Genomic DNA, 17,389 nt, shown 5'->3' with positions numbered 1-17,389 from the left:
TTACAAAGACAGAATATGAGTATGAAAGTTGATTGCCCAACCACATCTGTCATATACGCTCTACCCAAAATTCACAAGAGCATGACACCGCCTCTACCAGGCAGGCCCATTGTTAGTAGTAATGGATCTCTGACAGAGAATATCTCTACCTTTGTTCATCATTTTGTGAGACCCTGTGTGATCTCCCTCCCCACGTATACTAGAGACTCTATTGATTTTGAAATCTGTGAACCTGATCGGGGATGGTAGTATATAGACTGGTAACATCAAAAGTACACAGAATATAATTTTGATGTGACCAGTCTATATACTAACATCCCAAATCTGGGCAGCCTAGAGGCCCTCAAGTTCTACCTCAATGAATATCCCCCTAATGCTCTTCCCAGCACCAATTGTATTGTGGACTTGGCTGAACTGGTACTAACCTCCAACTATTTCTCCAACTATCTTCTCTTCAGAGGAGACTTTTTCCTCCAGACCACAGGGACAGCGATGGGGAGCACTATGGGTCCTAATTATGCTAACCTATATCTAGGGAATGTTTCAAAATCAAGTGGTGCTGAATCCATGACATTTTTGTGATCTATAAAGGCACCCAGGAAGAACTTTTGGAATTCCATGCTTACCACTAGGCTACCTGGGGTGGCAGGTAGCCTAGTGGTTAGAGCATTGGGCTTGTAACTGAAAGGTTGCTGGATTGAATCCCTGAGCTGACAAGGTCAAAATCTGTTCTGCCCCTGAACAAGGCAGTTAACTGATTGTTCCCCGGTAGGCTGTTATTGTAAATAAGAATTTGTTCTTAACTGACTTGCCTAGTTAAATAAAGGTAAAAAAAAACTAAACTCTATGAACACCTTCACTATGACAAATCAGTTTTCTTGGTGTGATGGTTATTAAGGACAAAACCTCTCTCTCTACAGATCTCTATAGGAAACCTAGGGACAGGAATACCCTCCATAGAGGTGACAGCTTTCATCCACGTCCACTTATTAAAAGTCTCCCTATAAGTCAATTCAGTCATATCAGAAGAATATGCAGATCTGATGCTTCTTATCAGAAACAGACCACGGGCCTCACAAAAAGGGGGTACAAAGACAATTTGGTAAAACATGCCAATGATCGTTTTGAAGGACTAACACAGTTGGAAAGCCTTCAACCAAAATTCCAAGAAAAAGCAGAACATGTCCCATTATGCTTTACCCACATTTAAGGACATTATCAGGACGCACTGGTACATTATTGAAACTGACCCACAATTGAAACCCATTTTTAAATATCCCCCGCATATGATTTTTTTAAAGACCCCCAAACGTGTGTGATATTGTGGTTAAATCTGATTACCCACCAGAGAAAAGGGAAACTTTTTGGGACAAGGTTCCGGAGGGTAATTACAAATGTGGCCAATGTGCTCAATGCAGCTTTACGTACAAATGCAACTCATTTACCCAACCCCGTACATGACAAAGATTTAAGATCAAGGGCCTGATTACCTGCATGTCCAACAATGTTATTTACATGTTAAAATGTCCTTGTGGTCTGTCTTACATAGGGAAAACCCGTAGAAGCCTTATGACATGGATCAGTGAGCACCGCAGCAATATACGGACAGGTGAGGCAAAAAATCTAGTTGCTGCTCATTTTGTACAAGCTGGACATCCTATTAGTTCTCAGAGATACATTGGAATAGAAATGATCAAGAGGTCATGCAGGGGAGGGGACATTGAGATGAAACTTCTTCAAAGGGAATCTTTCTAGATCCACAGTGTAACGTCTGCTTCCAGCTCACACTCTCAAACACGTAGATCCCCTGAACGCAGCTCACTTTCCAGCCCACACTCTCAAACACATAGATCCCCTGAATGCAGCTCACTCTCCAGATCCCAATCACCTGAATTCTGTTCACCTGTTCACACACCTGTACGTCATTATCACAAACTATTTAGTTCAGTTCTTTGCACCCATCATTATGAGGTATTTTTTGTGTGTGACATACTTCTATTCAGCGCACTGGGTTTCCCTGCAATTTACACCTCCTGTGTATGAAAGTTTTTTTCTACCTCACTAATGACGCATTTTGCCAATTCGGATTTCCTGTTGTCAACCTATTGCCTGATCTCCCGGATGACGTTACTAGCCTTTTCCCTGCCTGCATTGTTGCCTTTTTGGACCCCCTGTTGTAATGCGTCGAAAGAGAGTCGGACCGAAATGTAGCGTGGTGGTTACTCATGTCTTTAATGAAGAAAAAGGTGACGATACATGAAATAACTAATAAATACAAAAACAACAAACGGAACGTGAAACCTAAATACAGCCTATCTGGTGAAACTACACAGAGACCGGAACAATCACCCACGAAATACAAAGCGAAACTCAGGCTACCTAAATACGGTTCCCAATCAGAGACAACAAGAATCACCTGACTCTGATCGAGAACCGCCTCAGGCAGCCTAGCCTAACTAAACACACCCCTAATCATAGCAATCCCAATCCTATAAAACCCCAATGCGAAACATAACACGTAAACCCATGTCACACCCTGGCCTGACCAAAATATATAACGAAAACACAAAACACAATGATAAAGGCGTGACAGAACCCCCCCCCCCCCCAAGGTGCGGACTCCCGGACGCACCTCAAAACCATAGGGAGGGTCCGGGTGGGCGTCTGTCATTGGTGGCGGCTCCGGCTCGGGACGTGGACCCCACTTCATTAATGTCCTAGTTCCTCCCCTTCGCGTCCTGGGATAATCCACCCTCGCCGCCGACCATGGCCTAATAGTCCTCACCCAGAACCCCACAGAACTGAGGAGCAGCTCGTGACTGAGGGGCATCTCGGGACTGAGGGACAGCCTCGGGACTGAGGGGCAGCTCGGGACTGAGGGGCAGCTCGGGACTGAGGGGCAGCCCGGAACTGAGGGGCAGCCCGGAACTGAGGGGCAGCCCGGAACAGAGGGGAAGCCCAGTACTGAGAGGAAGCCCAGTACTGAGAGGAAGCCCAGTACTGAGAGGAAGCCCAGTACTGAGATGAAGCTCAGGTAGGTAGTAGGCTCCGGTAGATCCTGGCTGGCTGGCGGATCTGGAAGATTCAGGTTGACTAGCAGATCTGGAAGATTCTGATTGACAGGCTGATCTGGAAGAATCTGGTTGACTGGCAGATCTAGAAGATCATGGCTGACTGGCGGATCTAGCTGCTCTATGCAGACTGACAGCTCTGACTGCTCCATGCAGGCTGACAGCTCCTTGCAGACTGGCAGCTCTGGCTGCTTCATGCAGACTGACAGCTCTGACTGCTCCATGCAGGCTGACAGCACCCTGCAGACTGGCAGCTCCTTGCAGACTGACAGCTCCTTGCAGACTGACAGCTCCCTGCAGACTGGCAGCTCCTTGCAGACTGACAGCTCTGACTGCTCCATGCAGGCTGACAGCTCCTTGCAGACTGACAGCTCCTTGCAGACTGGCAGCTCCTTGCAGACTGGCAGCTCCTTGCAGACTGACAGCTCCCTGCAGACTGGCAGCTCCTTGCAGACTGACAGCTCTGACTGCTCCATGCAGGCTGACAGTTCCTTGCAGACTGACAGCTCCTTGCAGACTGGCAGCTCCTTGCAGACTGGCAGCTCCTTGCAGACTGGCAGCTCCTTACAGACTGACAGCTCTGGCTGCTTCATGCAGACTGACAGCTCTGACTGCTCCATGCAGGCTGACAGCACCCTGCAGACTGGCAGCTCCTTGCAGACTGGCAGCTCTTTGCAGACTGAGATCTCTGGCTGCTTCATGCAGACTGACAGCTCTGACTGCTCCATGCAGGCTGACAGCACCCTGCAGACTGGCAGCTCCTTGCAGACTGACAGCTCCTTGCAGACTGACAGCTCTTTGCAGACTGACAGCTCTGGCTGCTTCATGCATACTGACAGCTCCCTGCAGACTAGCAACTCAGGCTGCTTCGAATAGGCAGGCGGCTCCGGCAGCGCTGTAGAGGAGAAAGGCTCTGATAGCGCTGAACAGACGGGAGACTCCCACAGCGCAGGAGGGAAGGAAGGCTCTGATAGCGCTGAACAGACAGGAGACTCCGGTAGCGCAGGAGAGGAGAAAGGCTCCGATAGCGCTGGAGAGGCGGGAGACTCCGACAGTGCAGGAGAGGCGAGGCGCACTGTAGGCCTGATGCATGGTGCTGGCACTGGTGATACTGGAGCGAGGACACGCACAGGAAGCCTGGTGCGTGGAGCTGCTACCGGAGGACTGGTGTGTGGAGGTGGCTCTGGATAGACTGGACCGTGCAGGCGCACTGGAGCTCTTGAGCACCGAGCCTGCCCAAGCTTACCTGGCTCGATGCCCACTCTAGCCCGGCCAATACGAAGGGCTGGTATGAACCGCACCGGGCTATGCACCTGCACTAGAAACACAGTGCGCTCCATAGCATAACACGGTGTCTGCCCGGTCTCTCTAGCCCACCGGAAAGCACAGGGAGTTTGCGCAGGTCTCCTACCTGGCATAGCCATACTCCCTGTAAGCCCCCCCCCCCCCAATAATTTTTTGGGGTTGCTTCTCGGGCTTCCTTGCCAACTGTGTTCCCTCGTATCGTCGGCTCCTATCTCCTGCTGCCTCTGCTTCCTCCTTGGGGCGGCGATATTCACCAGGCTGAGCCCAGGGTCCTCTTCCGTCTAATATCATCTCCCAAGACCAGAAGTCCTTATATCGCTGCTCCTCACGATTAACAGGGAGAGTTGGCTCAGGTCTGACTCCTGACTCTGCCACTCTCTCCCTGAGCCCCCCCCCCATAATTTTTTGGGGGTGACTCTCGGGTTTCGCTCTGCGCCGCCGTGTCTGTTTCTCCAACTCCATTTGCCTATAGCCTTCTTCGCACTGCTCTAGCGAATCCCAGGCGGGCTCCTGCACTCTCTCTGGGTCGGCCGCCCACCTGTCGATTTCTTCCCACGTCGTATACTCCATGCCATTGCTGTCCATAACGTCCTCCTTTCGCTGCTCCTGCTGTCGCTGCCTGTAACCACGCCGCTCGGTCCGTGTGTGGTGGGTGATTCTGTAACGGCGTTCTTCGTTTGTCGAAAGAGAGTCGGACCGAAATGCAGCATGGTGGTTACTCATGTCTTTAATGAAGAAAAAGGTGACGATACATGAAATAACTAATAAATACAAAAACAACAAACGGAACCTGAAACCTAAATACAGCCTATCTGGTGAAACTACACAGAGACAGGAACAATCACCCACGAAATACAAAGCGAAACTCAGGCTACCTAAATACGGTTCCCAATCAGAGACAACAAGAATCACCTGACTCTGATCGAGAACCGCCTCAGGCAGCCAAGCCTAACTAAACACACCCCTAATCATAGCAATCCCAATCCTATAAAACCCCAATGCGAAACACAACACGTAAACCCATGTCACACCCTGGCCTGACCAAAATATATAACGAAAACACAAAACACAATGACCAAGGCGTGACACCTGTGTATGACCTTCTGCCTGCCCCTGGACCCAGCTACCTGCCTCCTCCTGTTGTCCTTTACAATAAACACCTGCCGCTCCCTGCGCTTGAAACCAGCTCTCTGTCTCCCATTGTGTTCGTTACACAGAGGCTCAACACACTTTCTCCTCTTGGCCTTAAATGAGGAGTTTGGCTTGAAACTGTTTTTATAGTCTAAATGTCTAAATTGTTTTTTTTTTCATCCTAATTGAATATTGTATGTGTATGTATATTACTGTAAATATTGATCACATTCCCTTTGTATAATCACATATTTTGATACATTGAATGTTAATATTGGGAAATAATGTTATACATTTTTTACCTCCTGTTTCAGGAAGTGATGTCACTGAGTACTGCCCCTATATATAGGACCTTCCATCCCCACCTTGGATATGGATGCCTGATGAAGACCTAAGGGTTGAAACGTTGTTGTAAATAAATATCGCCTGGGAGCATGAGCAGCTGTGTGCAGCGGTTTCCTTTCTGTTTTCCTTGAGTTTGCCTACAACTCTAGCACCTGTGGAAAGTACCTGGATGTGCGTATGTTCTCCAGCTTTTGAAAATGTACAGGATGATAATCATTCCAGCCAGGAATCATGTATTGGATCATTTTGATTATGGTGTTAATCCTACACTGGAATGCCAGAAGTTTGATCGCTAATGGGCAAGAGCTCAAACAGTTTATTGAGGAGGTACCTCAATTAACCTGATGTTTTATGTCTCCAGGAGACATGGCTATAACCTAATCTAGATTTTGTATTACAAGGTTATGTTGCAGTCTGTAGAGATAGGGTGGCAGGGGGAGGAGGATAGCGTGCTACCTTTATAAAGTGGGGGATCCCATATAGGTGTGTGGGAGAGGGAGTGGAACAGGAGTATAGTGGTAGAGGTGTGGTTGGGAGGGAGGGGAGAATATTGTATTAGTGAACTTTTACAACCCGTGTAAAAGACTGGAGTAGCTGACCCTTGGGAATGTAGAAGATCAAGATAGGAGACGGGTAATGTGGTGTGGGGATTTTAATGCTCATAGTGCACTCAGGGGAGGGTTACGGACTGATGTAAACGGACAAGTGTTGGAGAAACTACTGGATGAGAAAGGATTTGCTCTGGATCTTACTTTGATTTCAAATTCCATGGCAGGCAGATGTAGTTGGGATGTTTTGGAAGAATCTACAGTGGGTAGTGATCACTATCATGTCCTGTGTACTATAGGATTGAGGGAGGAAGAAGAATCAGTAGGAAATGGATTGAGCAGATGGATATTTGGGAAAGCGGAGTGGGGTCAGTTTCAGGAGTTGAGTGAACAGGAGCTGTCTCATGTAGATCTTAATTCAGATATAGAAACAGTCAATGAGGGAATAAGAGGAGCAATAGTAGGGGCTGCAAGGCAGATGAGTCCCATGGGTACAGGGGGGAGAAAGAGTAACGCAGTCCCCAGGTGGAGTGAAGAGTGTATTGAAGCAGTGAAGAGTAGGAAAAGCGCTTTCAAAATGTTGAAAAAGTCCCATAATTACCAGCACCTGATTCAGTATAAACAAGCACAAGCAGTAGTAAGGAGGATCATTAGGATAGCTAAGAGGGAGTATTGGCGCCGGTTTTATGAAAACATCGCCAGGACCACTCCTGTGGGAGATGTATGGGGGATGATTAAGAGGATGAGTGGGGTCAGAAGAGATTGGGATCTCCCTGTGCTGATAAGTGGGGAGATTGCTGCGGTGAGAGATATGGAGAAGGCAGAGATGTTAGCCCAGGCATTTGTGAAGGTGCACAGCTCCAATAATCTGACAGAAGAGGGGCAGCGTGGGAGAGTGAGGGTCAGAGGAGAACATCCGGGGGTTCTGGATCAGAGAAAGATGGTGGAGGATACAATGAAGGGCCCTTTTACTTTGGCTGAGATGAAGAGAGCATTAGCTAAAGCTGGGGTAACATCTCCTGGGAAGGTATTTTGCTAATACACAGATCTCAGTGACACTGCAATGGGGAAAGTATGGTGTTTTTACAATAAGGTGTGGTAGGAAGGGAAACTGCCTGGAACCTGGAAGCAGGCGGTAGTGGTGCCAATAAGGACACCTGGGAAAGACCCAACAAGTCCTTCAAGCTATAGGCCGATAGCGTTGGCATCTCATGTACCTAAACTTATGGAAAGGATGATAACGGAAAGGCTGACTTACTTTATGGAGATTAAGGACTAATGTAACCAGATCAAAGTGGGTTCGGGAAAGGCAGGGGAACGACGGATCCTGTACTGTGCCTTGAGTCATTCATATGGAAGGGACAGGCAAATAAGGTGGTGATGGTAGCCGTTTTCTTTGATGTAGAGAAGGCTTACGATATGATGTGGAAGGAAGGAAGGCCTACTTATCAAGCTGGATAACATGGGGGTTGGATGAAGGGTTTTTAACTGGATAAATGATTTTCTTTTTGGGCAATCAATACAGGTGAGGGTGGGGAGCTCTATGTCAGAAAGCTATGAGGTGGATAATGGTACCCCCCAGAAGTGTCATTAGTTCTTTGTCGTTCCCCATTATGATTTGATGATGTATTCTCTAAGGTAAGACCTGATATTGGGAGGTTACTGTTTTCGGATGATGGAGCGCTATGGAAGAGAGGGAGAAATACTACCCATACAACCAGAAGAGTTCAAGAAGAGATTAGTGAAGTAGAGCAGTGGTCCCTGAGGTGGGGCTTCAAGTTTTCAGTTTAGAAAACACAGACTGTGTTTTTATGTAGAAGTAAGGATAGGGAGGAAATATACTTGAAGTTGGATGGAAGGAATCTGGAGAGGGTGGGAAGGTTTAGGTTCCTGGGGGTCTAGTTTGACACTCAAATGACATGGGTAGAGCATATTAACAGAGTAGTTGTCAAAGGAAAGAAAATATTGAACGTGATGCGTTGCTTTTCAGGCATGGAGTGGGGGGCAGATAGAATGATGTTGAAAATGATATAGACAGAAATTTACATACACTTAGGTTGGAGTCATTAAAACTCCACAAATTTCTTGTTAAGAAACTATAGTTTTGGCAAGTTGGATAGGACATCAACTTTGTGCATGACACAAGAAGTAATTTTTCAAACAATTGTTTACAGATTGTTTATTTCACTGATCACAATTCCAGTGGGTCAGAAGTTTACATACGTTATGTTGACTGTGCCTTTAAACAGCTTGGAAAATTGATGTCATGGCTTTAGAAGCTTCTGATAGGCTAATTGACATAATTTGAGACAAATGGAGATGTACCTGTGAATGTATTTCAAGGTCTACCTTCAAACTCAGTGCCTCTTTGCTTGACACCACGGGAAAATAAATAGAAATCAACCAAGACCTCAGAAAAAATATGTAGACCTCAACAAGTCTAGATCATCCTTGGGAGCAATTTCCAAACACCTGAAGGTACCATGTTCATCTGTACAAACAATAGTATGCAAGTTAAACACCACGGGACCACGCAGCTGTCATACCGCTCAGGAAGGAGACGCGTTCTGTCTGCTACAAATCAAATCAAATTTATTTATATAGCCCTTCTTACATCAGCTGATATCTCAAAGTGCTGTACAGAAACCCAGCCTAAAACCCCAAACATCAAGCAATGCAGGTGTAGAAGCACGGTGGCTAGGAAAAACTCCCTAGAAAGGCCAAAACCTAGGAAGAAACCTAGAGAGGAACCAGGCTATGTGGGGTGGCCAGTCCTCTTCTGGCTGTGCCGGGTGGAGATTATAACAGAACATGGCCAAGATGTTCAAATGTTCATAAATGACCAGCATGGTCAAATAATAATAATCACAGGCAGAACAGTTGAAACTGGAGCAGCAGCACGGCTAGGTGGACTGGGGACAGCAAGGAGTCATCATGTCAGGTAGTCCTGAGGCATGGTCCTAGGGCTCAGGTCCTCTGAGAGAGAGAGAGAGAGAAAGAAAGAAAGAGATAATTAGAGAGAGCGTACTTAAATTCACACAGGACACCGGATAGGACAGGAGAAGTAGTCTAGATATAACAAACTGACCCTAGCCCCCCGACTCATAAACTACTGCAGCATAAATACTGGAGGCTGAGAAAAGAGGGGTCAGGAGACAATGTGGCCCCATCCGATGACACCCCCGGCCAGGGCCAAACAGGAAGTATATAACCCCACCCACTTTGCCAAAGCACAGCCCCCACACCACTAGAGGGATATCTACCATCCTGAGACAAGGCCGAGTATAGCCCACAAAGATCTCCACCACGGCACAACCCAAGGGGGGGCGCCAACCCAGATGAACGTACTTTGGTGCGAAAAGGGAAAATCAATCCCAGAACAACAGCAAATTACCTTGTGAAGATGCTGGAGGAAACAGGTACAAAAGTATCTATATCCACAGTAAAATGAGTCCTATATCGACATAACCTGAAAGGTCGCTTAGCAAGGAAGAAGCCACTGCTCCAAAACCGCCATAAGCCAGACTACGGTTTGCAACTGCACATGGGGACAAAGATCGTACTTTTTGGAGAAATGTCCTCTGGTCTGATGAAACAAAAATAGAACTGTTTGGCCATAATGACCATCGTTATGTTTGGAGGAAAAAGGGGGAGGCTTGCAAGCCAAAGAACACCATCCCAACCGTGATGCACAGGGGTGGAAGCATCATGTTGTCGGGGTGCTTTACTGCTGGAGGGACTGGTGCACTTCACAAAATAGATAGCTTCATGAGGTACGAAAATTATGTGGATATATTGAAGTAAATGGACATACTTCCAAAGTTGTGGCAAAATTGCTTAATAAGGACAACAAAGTCAAGGTATAGGAGTGGCCATCACAAAGCCCTGACCTCAATCCTATAGAAAATTTGTTGGCAGTACTGAAAAAGCGTGTGTGAGCAAGGAGGCCTACAAACCTGACTCAGTTACACCAGCTCTGTCAGGAGGAATGGGCCAAAATTCTCCCAACTTATTGTGGGAAGCTTGTGGAAGGCTACCTGAAACGTTTGACCCAAGTTAAACTATTTAAAGGCAATGCTACCAAATACTAATTGAGTGTATGTAAACTTCTAACCCACTGGGAATGTGATGAAAGAAATAAAAGCTGAAAAAAATAATTCTCTCTACTATTATTCTGACATTTCACATTCTTAAAATAACATAGTGATCCTAACTGGCCTAAAACAGGGAATTTTTACCAGGATTAAATGTCAGGAATTGTGAAAAATGTAGTTTAAATGTATATGACTAACATGCATGTAATCTTCTGACTTCAACTGTATATTTATAGAGCTGTTAAGGTCATCAATGGATTATGGAAATATAGCATATGGATCAGCAGCTCAGACATCTTTAAAAAAAGTTAGATGTAATCCAGGCCCAAGCCCTAAGAATATGTCGTGGAGCACTCAGGACCTCCGTGGTGGCAGCGATGCAGGTAGAGTTGGGAGAGATGCCGCTAAATTTAAGAAGACAACAGCTATTCATGACATATTGGGTAAATCTACAAGGACATAAGTTTACACATCCTACAAAAATGGTGCTCCTAAAGTGCTGGGAACATGAACAAAATCTGAGTACAAGCTTTGAGTGGATAGACAATTGCATGGTGAGAGAGACAGGGTTGTTTGGGAGGGAGTTTATCCACTCTGTGTATCTTCCTGATATCCCACCTTGGTGTCTTCCTCAACTAGTGTTAGATCTAGGGTTAATTGAGAGGTTAAGAGATGTTGAGGAAGTAGTAGATTCAGTTGTAAGTTAACATTTAAGGACACAATACTATACTTTCTTGAATATATTCACAGATTGATCTAAGGACTCTAAAACTGGGAGGACAGGAGCAGCTTTTAGTGTTCCTGAGTTTAGGGTGGCAGTGACGAAAGGAGCAACGGATCATTTATCTGTTCACACAATGGAGTTGTTGGTCATACTATTGGCTCCAGAGTGGGTGGAGGAGGCCAGACAGGGTAGTCATCTGCTCGGACTCCTATGCAGCACTGATGAGCTTAAATTCATGTGTGTCTCAGAGCAGACAGGATGTTTTGTACAAGGTTTTGCAGTGTTTGTATATGGTGAAACAGATGGAGAATTTGTGATGTTCCCTCTGGATACCAGCTCGTGTGGGAGTAGAGGGGAATGAGGAAATGGATATTACCAAGCAGGCTCTTAAACATCCTTATGTTGAGATGGATTTGTCGATCAGTAAAGCATAAACCAAGGGATTAATAAGAACAGTGGTTAAAAATAAGTGGCAAGAGTTGTGGAACAGGGAGCGTAAGGGAAGACACCTGTATAACGTCCAGGAAAAGGTGGGGGCAGGGAGGTCCTCAGGCCAAGAGAGACGGGAGGAAAGTGGAGTCACAAGACTGAGACTGGGACACACAAGGCTAAATACTACATTGAAAGTGGTGGGGAAACATCCGACTGGGAGTTGTAATCATTGTCAGGAGAAGTTGGAGGCAATGTTCTATTTCAGTGCCAGAAATATGTGAGAGAAGGGGAGCGATTGTTATTAGATTTGAGGAGTAATGGGGTTGAAGAGACAGGATTAAGTGAACTGCTGTGGAAATCTTCAGGGGATGTAGCATTTAATTATGTATTTCGTTTCCTTAAGGAGACGAGATTATTGGGTAGGATTTAGACTGTCACTGGTCTACACTCCAGTCCAGTTGGTGGCGGTAATACACCTTAAAGTTGGTTGCCAACCGCTATATAAATCTCCCAGAAGAAGAAAGGACCTGGAACAATACCCGACTCCGGGAAGTATTTTGCTTGGCCAACAAAAAATCTGCTGGAAGGAGAAACGTGACATCTCAGCCCGCCTGCCTCGTTCTTCGTCAAGGTAGTTTACAATCTGGCTAGCTAGCTAACCACTTAGCTAGTCGGTTTATTTATTTTTAACAACAGATCGCACAAATGTGAAGAGTTTAAATGCAAGGCAACCAGCCAGCTACAAGTATTTGAATGAATGCTGCGGTGGATGTTGCTAGCTAACGTTAGCTGCTAATGCGTATCTATTTGGTCCAGCTCGCTATTTCTTGTCAAGTTGATACAATGTGACACTGACTGACACCCTCTCAGTTGTTACATTTTACATCACCCAGTCGTCGCGCACTAAATTGTGACATGCAGTGAGCAACGTTACAGAACATAGAAGTAACGTTGGAAACAAACGTATCCAGGACAGAAATTATTCCCATGGCAGCCCCAGGTCTGCAACCCGGGTCCTACGTCTAGCTATTTTTTTTATTTTTTATTTCACCTTTATTTAACCAGGTAGGCTAGTTGAGAACAAGTTCTCATTTGCAACTGCGACCTGGCCAAGATAAAGCATTGCAGTGTGAACAGACAACACAGAGTTGAGCTAGCTCAGCCACAAAGTCAAAATTGGCTATATCGTAATGGAAACAAATGACTTTTGGGCCTTTAATGAAAGGTTAGGGTTAGTCATAAAGTTAACGTTGTGGTTTGGTTTAACAGACTTTAAGATAAATTGTAGCAATATGCAGGGTTTATTAATGGTTGAGCGCAGTGGTGTCAGTTCAGCTAAACCAAGAGAGCTAAGGCCCCTTTACATGTCACCTTGTCAAACCTGTTTTACAGGTAGTCAAATTCTCAAAGAAAAACCTCAATGCAGAGCAATGTGTGTTCTTAGCTTATTTTTGCATTTTCTTGTCTGCATTATTCTCCAGGAAAGGAACAGTGGTTAAAAATAAGTGTCAAGAGTTGTGGAACAGGGAGCGTAAGGGAAGACACCTGTATAACATCCAGGAAAAGGTGGGGGCAGGAAGGTCCTCAGGCCGAGAGCGAAGGGAGGAAAGTGGAGTCACACAAGGCTAAATAGTACTTTGAAAGTGGTGGGGAAACGTCCGATTGGGCTCCGGAGTGGCACAGCGGTCTAAGGCACTGCATCTCAGTGCAAGAGCGTCACTAGTACCTGGTTCAAATCCTTGCTGTATCACATCTGGCTGTGATTGGGAGTTCCATAGGGCGGCGCACAATTGGCCCAGCGTCGTCAGGGTTTAGCCGGAGTAGGCCGCCATTGTAAATTAGAATTTGTTCTTAACTGACTTGCCTTGTAAAATAAAGGTTAAATGTATAAAAAGAGAAACATGCAAATATTGAAGCATTTATCAACAAAGTGGCTCTGAGAATATTGAAACATTGTATCAAGGAAACAAACAACAATAGTATCAATCAACAATATCATCGATAGTCTTTTATCCTTCTTTCCATATACCATAAGGGTCAGGCAACATGCACTGACCACTCCTGGGACTTTAGTAAAAAGGGACTCGTCATCTAGCTCTAACGACACTCCAGATATAACTCCTTTGGCAGGGTCCTGCTCCGAAGATGAATACAGGTTTCTTCCGACATGGGCAATTTTGCTAGATCCAGTGCATGTTTCTATTCTTCATCTTCATAATTAACCAAAACAAGACCACTTCTAGTCACTTTGATTGAATCCACCTTTCCCACTGCTCTCTTCACGGTCCTTGATAGTACAAATATACCTCCCAAATGAATCTTCTTGTCCAAAAAACGCAGTCCAACTGAAAAGGCTTTATTGGAACGATCTGTGTCTTCCACTATAACTCTTGCTAATTTCGTCCCATTCTTTGATTTCTCCATTTTCCTTTCATTGTCACACTTCACTTGCCGCACTTTCAGATTCAAGCAACATTTCCATGGATGCTGCCATTTTGGAACTTTCATCCATCCTCTCCTCAATCAGGCCACTGAGGTATATTAAGAACAGCAGTTCAAATATTCTTCTTTGGGATTGGGTCAGGGGATCGCATTCAACTTAAAGGTGCATACACCGCCACCTATTGTACTAAAGTGAGGCCAGTCATGGCCTACCTATATTAAATTATCTTCATTATTCCTGCTCCTAAAATTGTACCTACACCTATATACCACTATTTCATAAATGTATAAATTACCACCCCATTAACTCTTCAACAGTAAAATCTCATACACCCAGGTACTTCTCTGCAGTTTCCACCTAAACTCATTAACAACCCACTACTAACAGCCTGGGAGGTCAGCACACCACCCTTCAACACATCCTTTAACTCATCTGAAGTCAAATCTTGTGTACCCAAATACTTACCTGCAGCTGCCACCATAACATCTATTTCCTGTGATTTAGTTTCCACTTCTGCAGTACAGTTGATAACCATTGCAATGAATGCTAAGAAGCCAACCTTACTGAAGCATAACTCAGTCTGTACCCTATCCCTCGGAACTGGCACAAATCTACTACTCACTGGGATCCTCTCAGGATCCCTCACCCTTGACCCATCCTCCTGCACTTTCTTCACTGCCTCGGGATATGACACCCTCTGCACGACTCTGACCTTTGCAATTTCAATCTGCCTCAATTGCACTGGACATTTCTGATCTCCAGCAACATGAGCACCCATAAAATTGACAACTTTATCCACTGAAACTTCACCATCCTCTGTCCCTCTTCACACTGCTGCAGCATGACCATAAACACTGCATCTGAAACAGCGCGGTGGATTCTACACAAAAGCTTTAACAGGAGAACGGATGTATCCTAACATTACATGATTTTGTCTGGTAGAGACTGACTCAAAACTCAAAAGAACTGACAATGACTCCTCTGGTTCAGCACGCTCCCCACTGGGTCTGTCGAACCAAACGGCAGGCATCGCAAACACCCAGATTTTTCAACTTCAATTGCTCCACCTCTGCACTTAACGCTACCTCAGAAATCACTCCTTTCAATGGTGCCATATTCCTAAGAGCAAAGCAAGAAACAGATCTTGACCCAAGTTGCTTGACACAAAGTGCCTTCTCCTGCTGGTCAGAAGTAACACAAACAAATAGCATTCCACTACAGGTTACTTTCACTGATTCAACTACACCCAACTCCTTTCTTACCCACCCTGAAACCACAAATGGATCCATATAAAGGCAAGGCTCCACTTTCTGCAAAAATGTACTACTGGTCCAGATTCCTCTTTATCATGTCTTATGCCATTTTTCCTCAACACACATCTTCCCACTTCACTTGGCTGTTCTTCCTCACTGTCCATAACGATGTCTATCCATTCACCACGCTCTTTCCGCGCCTTCATCCGCCGCATTGCTTGCAAAGCACTCACTGATGCCATTTCTCCAAAACCCAACTTCTGTTCCTTAGCCTATTGGCTACCTCTCCATGCTTCCTCAGTCTCTTTCCGAGCACCTACACGTATGCTATCCGGTTCAAATATTACAATCAGAAACAACATTGATAGGAAACAGCAGAGTCCAGGTGCTTCTAATCAGTGTAATTGGTCCTCTGCATATCAGGGATGGCCTCTCTAGTCTACCTGTATGTGTTAAAATCACAAGGAGAAGGAAATATATACTTTTTAAATTATTTCACCTTTATTTAACCAGGTAGGCTAGTTGAGAACAAGTTCTCATTTGCAACTGCGACCTGGCCAAGATAAAGCATAGCAGTGTGAACAGACAACAACACAGAGTTACACATGGAGTAAACAATAAACAAGTCAATAACATAGTAAGGGGGAAAAAATTATCTATACACATTGTGCGCAAAAGGCATGCGGAGGTAGGCAATAAATAGGCCATAGGAGAGAATTACAATTTAGCAGATTAACACTGGAGTGATAAATGATCAGATGAACATGTGCAGGTAGAGATACTGGTGTGCAAAGAGCAGAAAAGTAAATAAAATAAAGACGGTATGGGGATGAGGTAGGTAAATTGGGTGGACTATTTACCAATGGACTATGTACAGCTGCAGCGATCGTTTAGCTGGTCAGATGTTTAAAGTTGATGAGGGAGATAAAAGTCTCCAACTTCAGAGATTTTTGCAATTCGTTCCAGTCGCAGGCAGCAGAGAACTGGAAGGAAAGGCGGCCAAATGAGGTTTTGGCTTTAGGGATGCTCAGTGAGAGAAACCTTCTGGAGCGCGTGCTACGGGTGGGTGTTGCCATTGTGACCAATGAACTGAGATAAGGCGGAGCTTTACCTAGCATAGACTTGTAGATGACCTGGATCCAGTGGGTCTGGCGACGAATATGTAGCGAGGGCCAGCCGACTAGAGCATACAGGTCACAGTGGTGGGTGGTATAAGGTGCTTTAGTTACAAAAAGGATGGCACTGTGATAAACTGCATCCAGTTTGCTAAGTAGAGTATTGGAAGCTGTTTTGTAGATGACCTCGCCGAAGTTGAGGATCGGTAGAATAGTCCGTTTTACTAGGGTAAGTTTTGCGGCGTGAGTGAAGGAGGATTTGTTGTGAAATAGAAAGCCGACTCTAGATTTGATTTTGGATTGGAGATGTTTGAGATGAGACTGGAAGGAGAGTTTTCAGTCTAGCCAGACACCTAGGTACTTATAGATGTCCACATATTCTAGGTCTGAACCATCCAGGGTGGGGGTGCGGGTTCAGGCTGCGAACGGTTGAAAAGCATGCATTTGGTTTTACTAGCATTTAAGAGCAGTTGGAGGCCACGGAAGGAGTGTTGTATGGCATTGTAGCTTGTTTGGAGGTTAGATAGCACAGTGTCCAAGGAAGGGCCAGAAGTATACAGAATGGTGTCATCTGCCTAGAGGTGGATCAGGGAATCGCCCGCAGCAAGAGCAACATCATTGATATATACAGAGAAAAGAGTCGGCCCGAGAATTTAACCCTGTGGTACCCCCATAGACTGCCAGAGGACCGGACAACATGCCCTCCGATTTGACACACTGAACTCTGTCTGCAAAGTAGTTGGTGAACCAGGCAAGGCAGTCATTAGAAAAACCCGAGGCTACTGAGTCTGCCGATAAGAATATGGTGATTGACAGAGTCGAAAGCCTTGGCCAGGTCGATGAAGACGGCTGCACAGTACTGTCTTTTATCGATGGCGGTTATGATATCGTTTAGTACCTTGAGCGTGGCTGAGGTGCACCCGTGTCT

At 45.5% G+C, this 17,389-nt stretch overlaps 1 protein-coding gene across 2 annotated transcripts in view; it reads left to right on the top strand.

Moving 5' to 3' along the window:
- Window positions 1–17,389, top strand: part of snupn (snurportin 1) — a 50,043-nt gene that overhangs the window by 5,811 nt on the left and 26,843 nt on the right. The window contains exon 1 of one of the 2 annotated variants that reach the window (XM_020456714.2): window positions 12,151–12,281. The exons of the other annotated variant lie outside the window; for it this stretch is intronic. The gene's annotated coding sequence lies outside the window, so the exon portion shown is untranslated. Of the gene's footprint in view, window positions 1–12,150; window positions 12,282–17,389 lie in introns of those variants that run through there. 2 annotated transcript variants of the gene reach the window in all.

This window comes from Oncorhynchus kisutch, linkage group LG22 (genome assembly GCF_002021735.2).
Source record: "Oncorhynchus kisutch isolate 150728-3 linkage group LG22, Okis_V2, whole genome shotgun sequence".
Lineage (NCBI taxonomy): Eukaryota > Metazoa > Chordata > Actinopteri > Salmoniformes > Salmonidae > Oncorhynchus > Oncorhynchus kisutch.
This window is presented reverse-complemented; position numbering and strand designations above follow the sequence as displayed.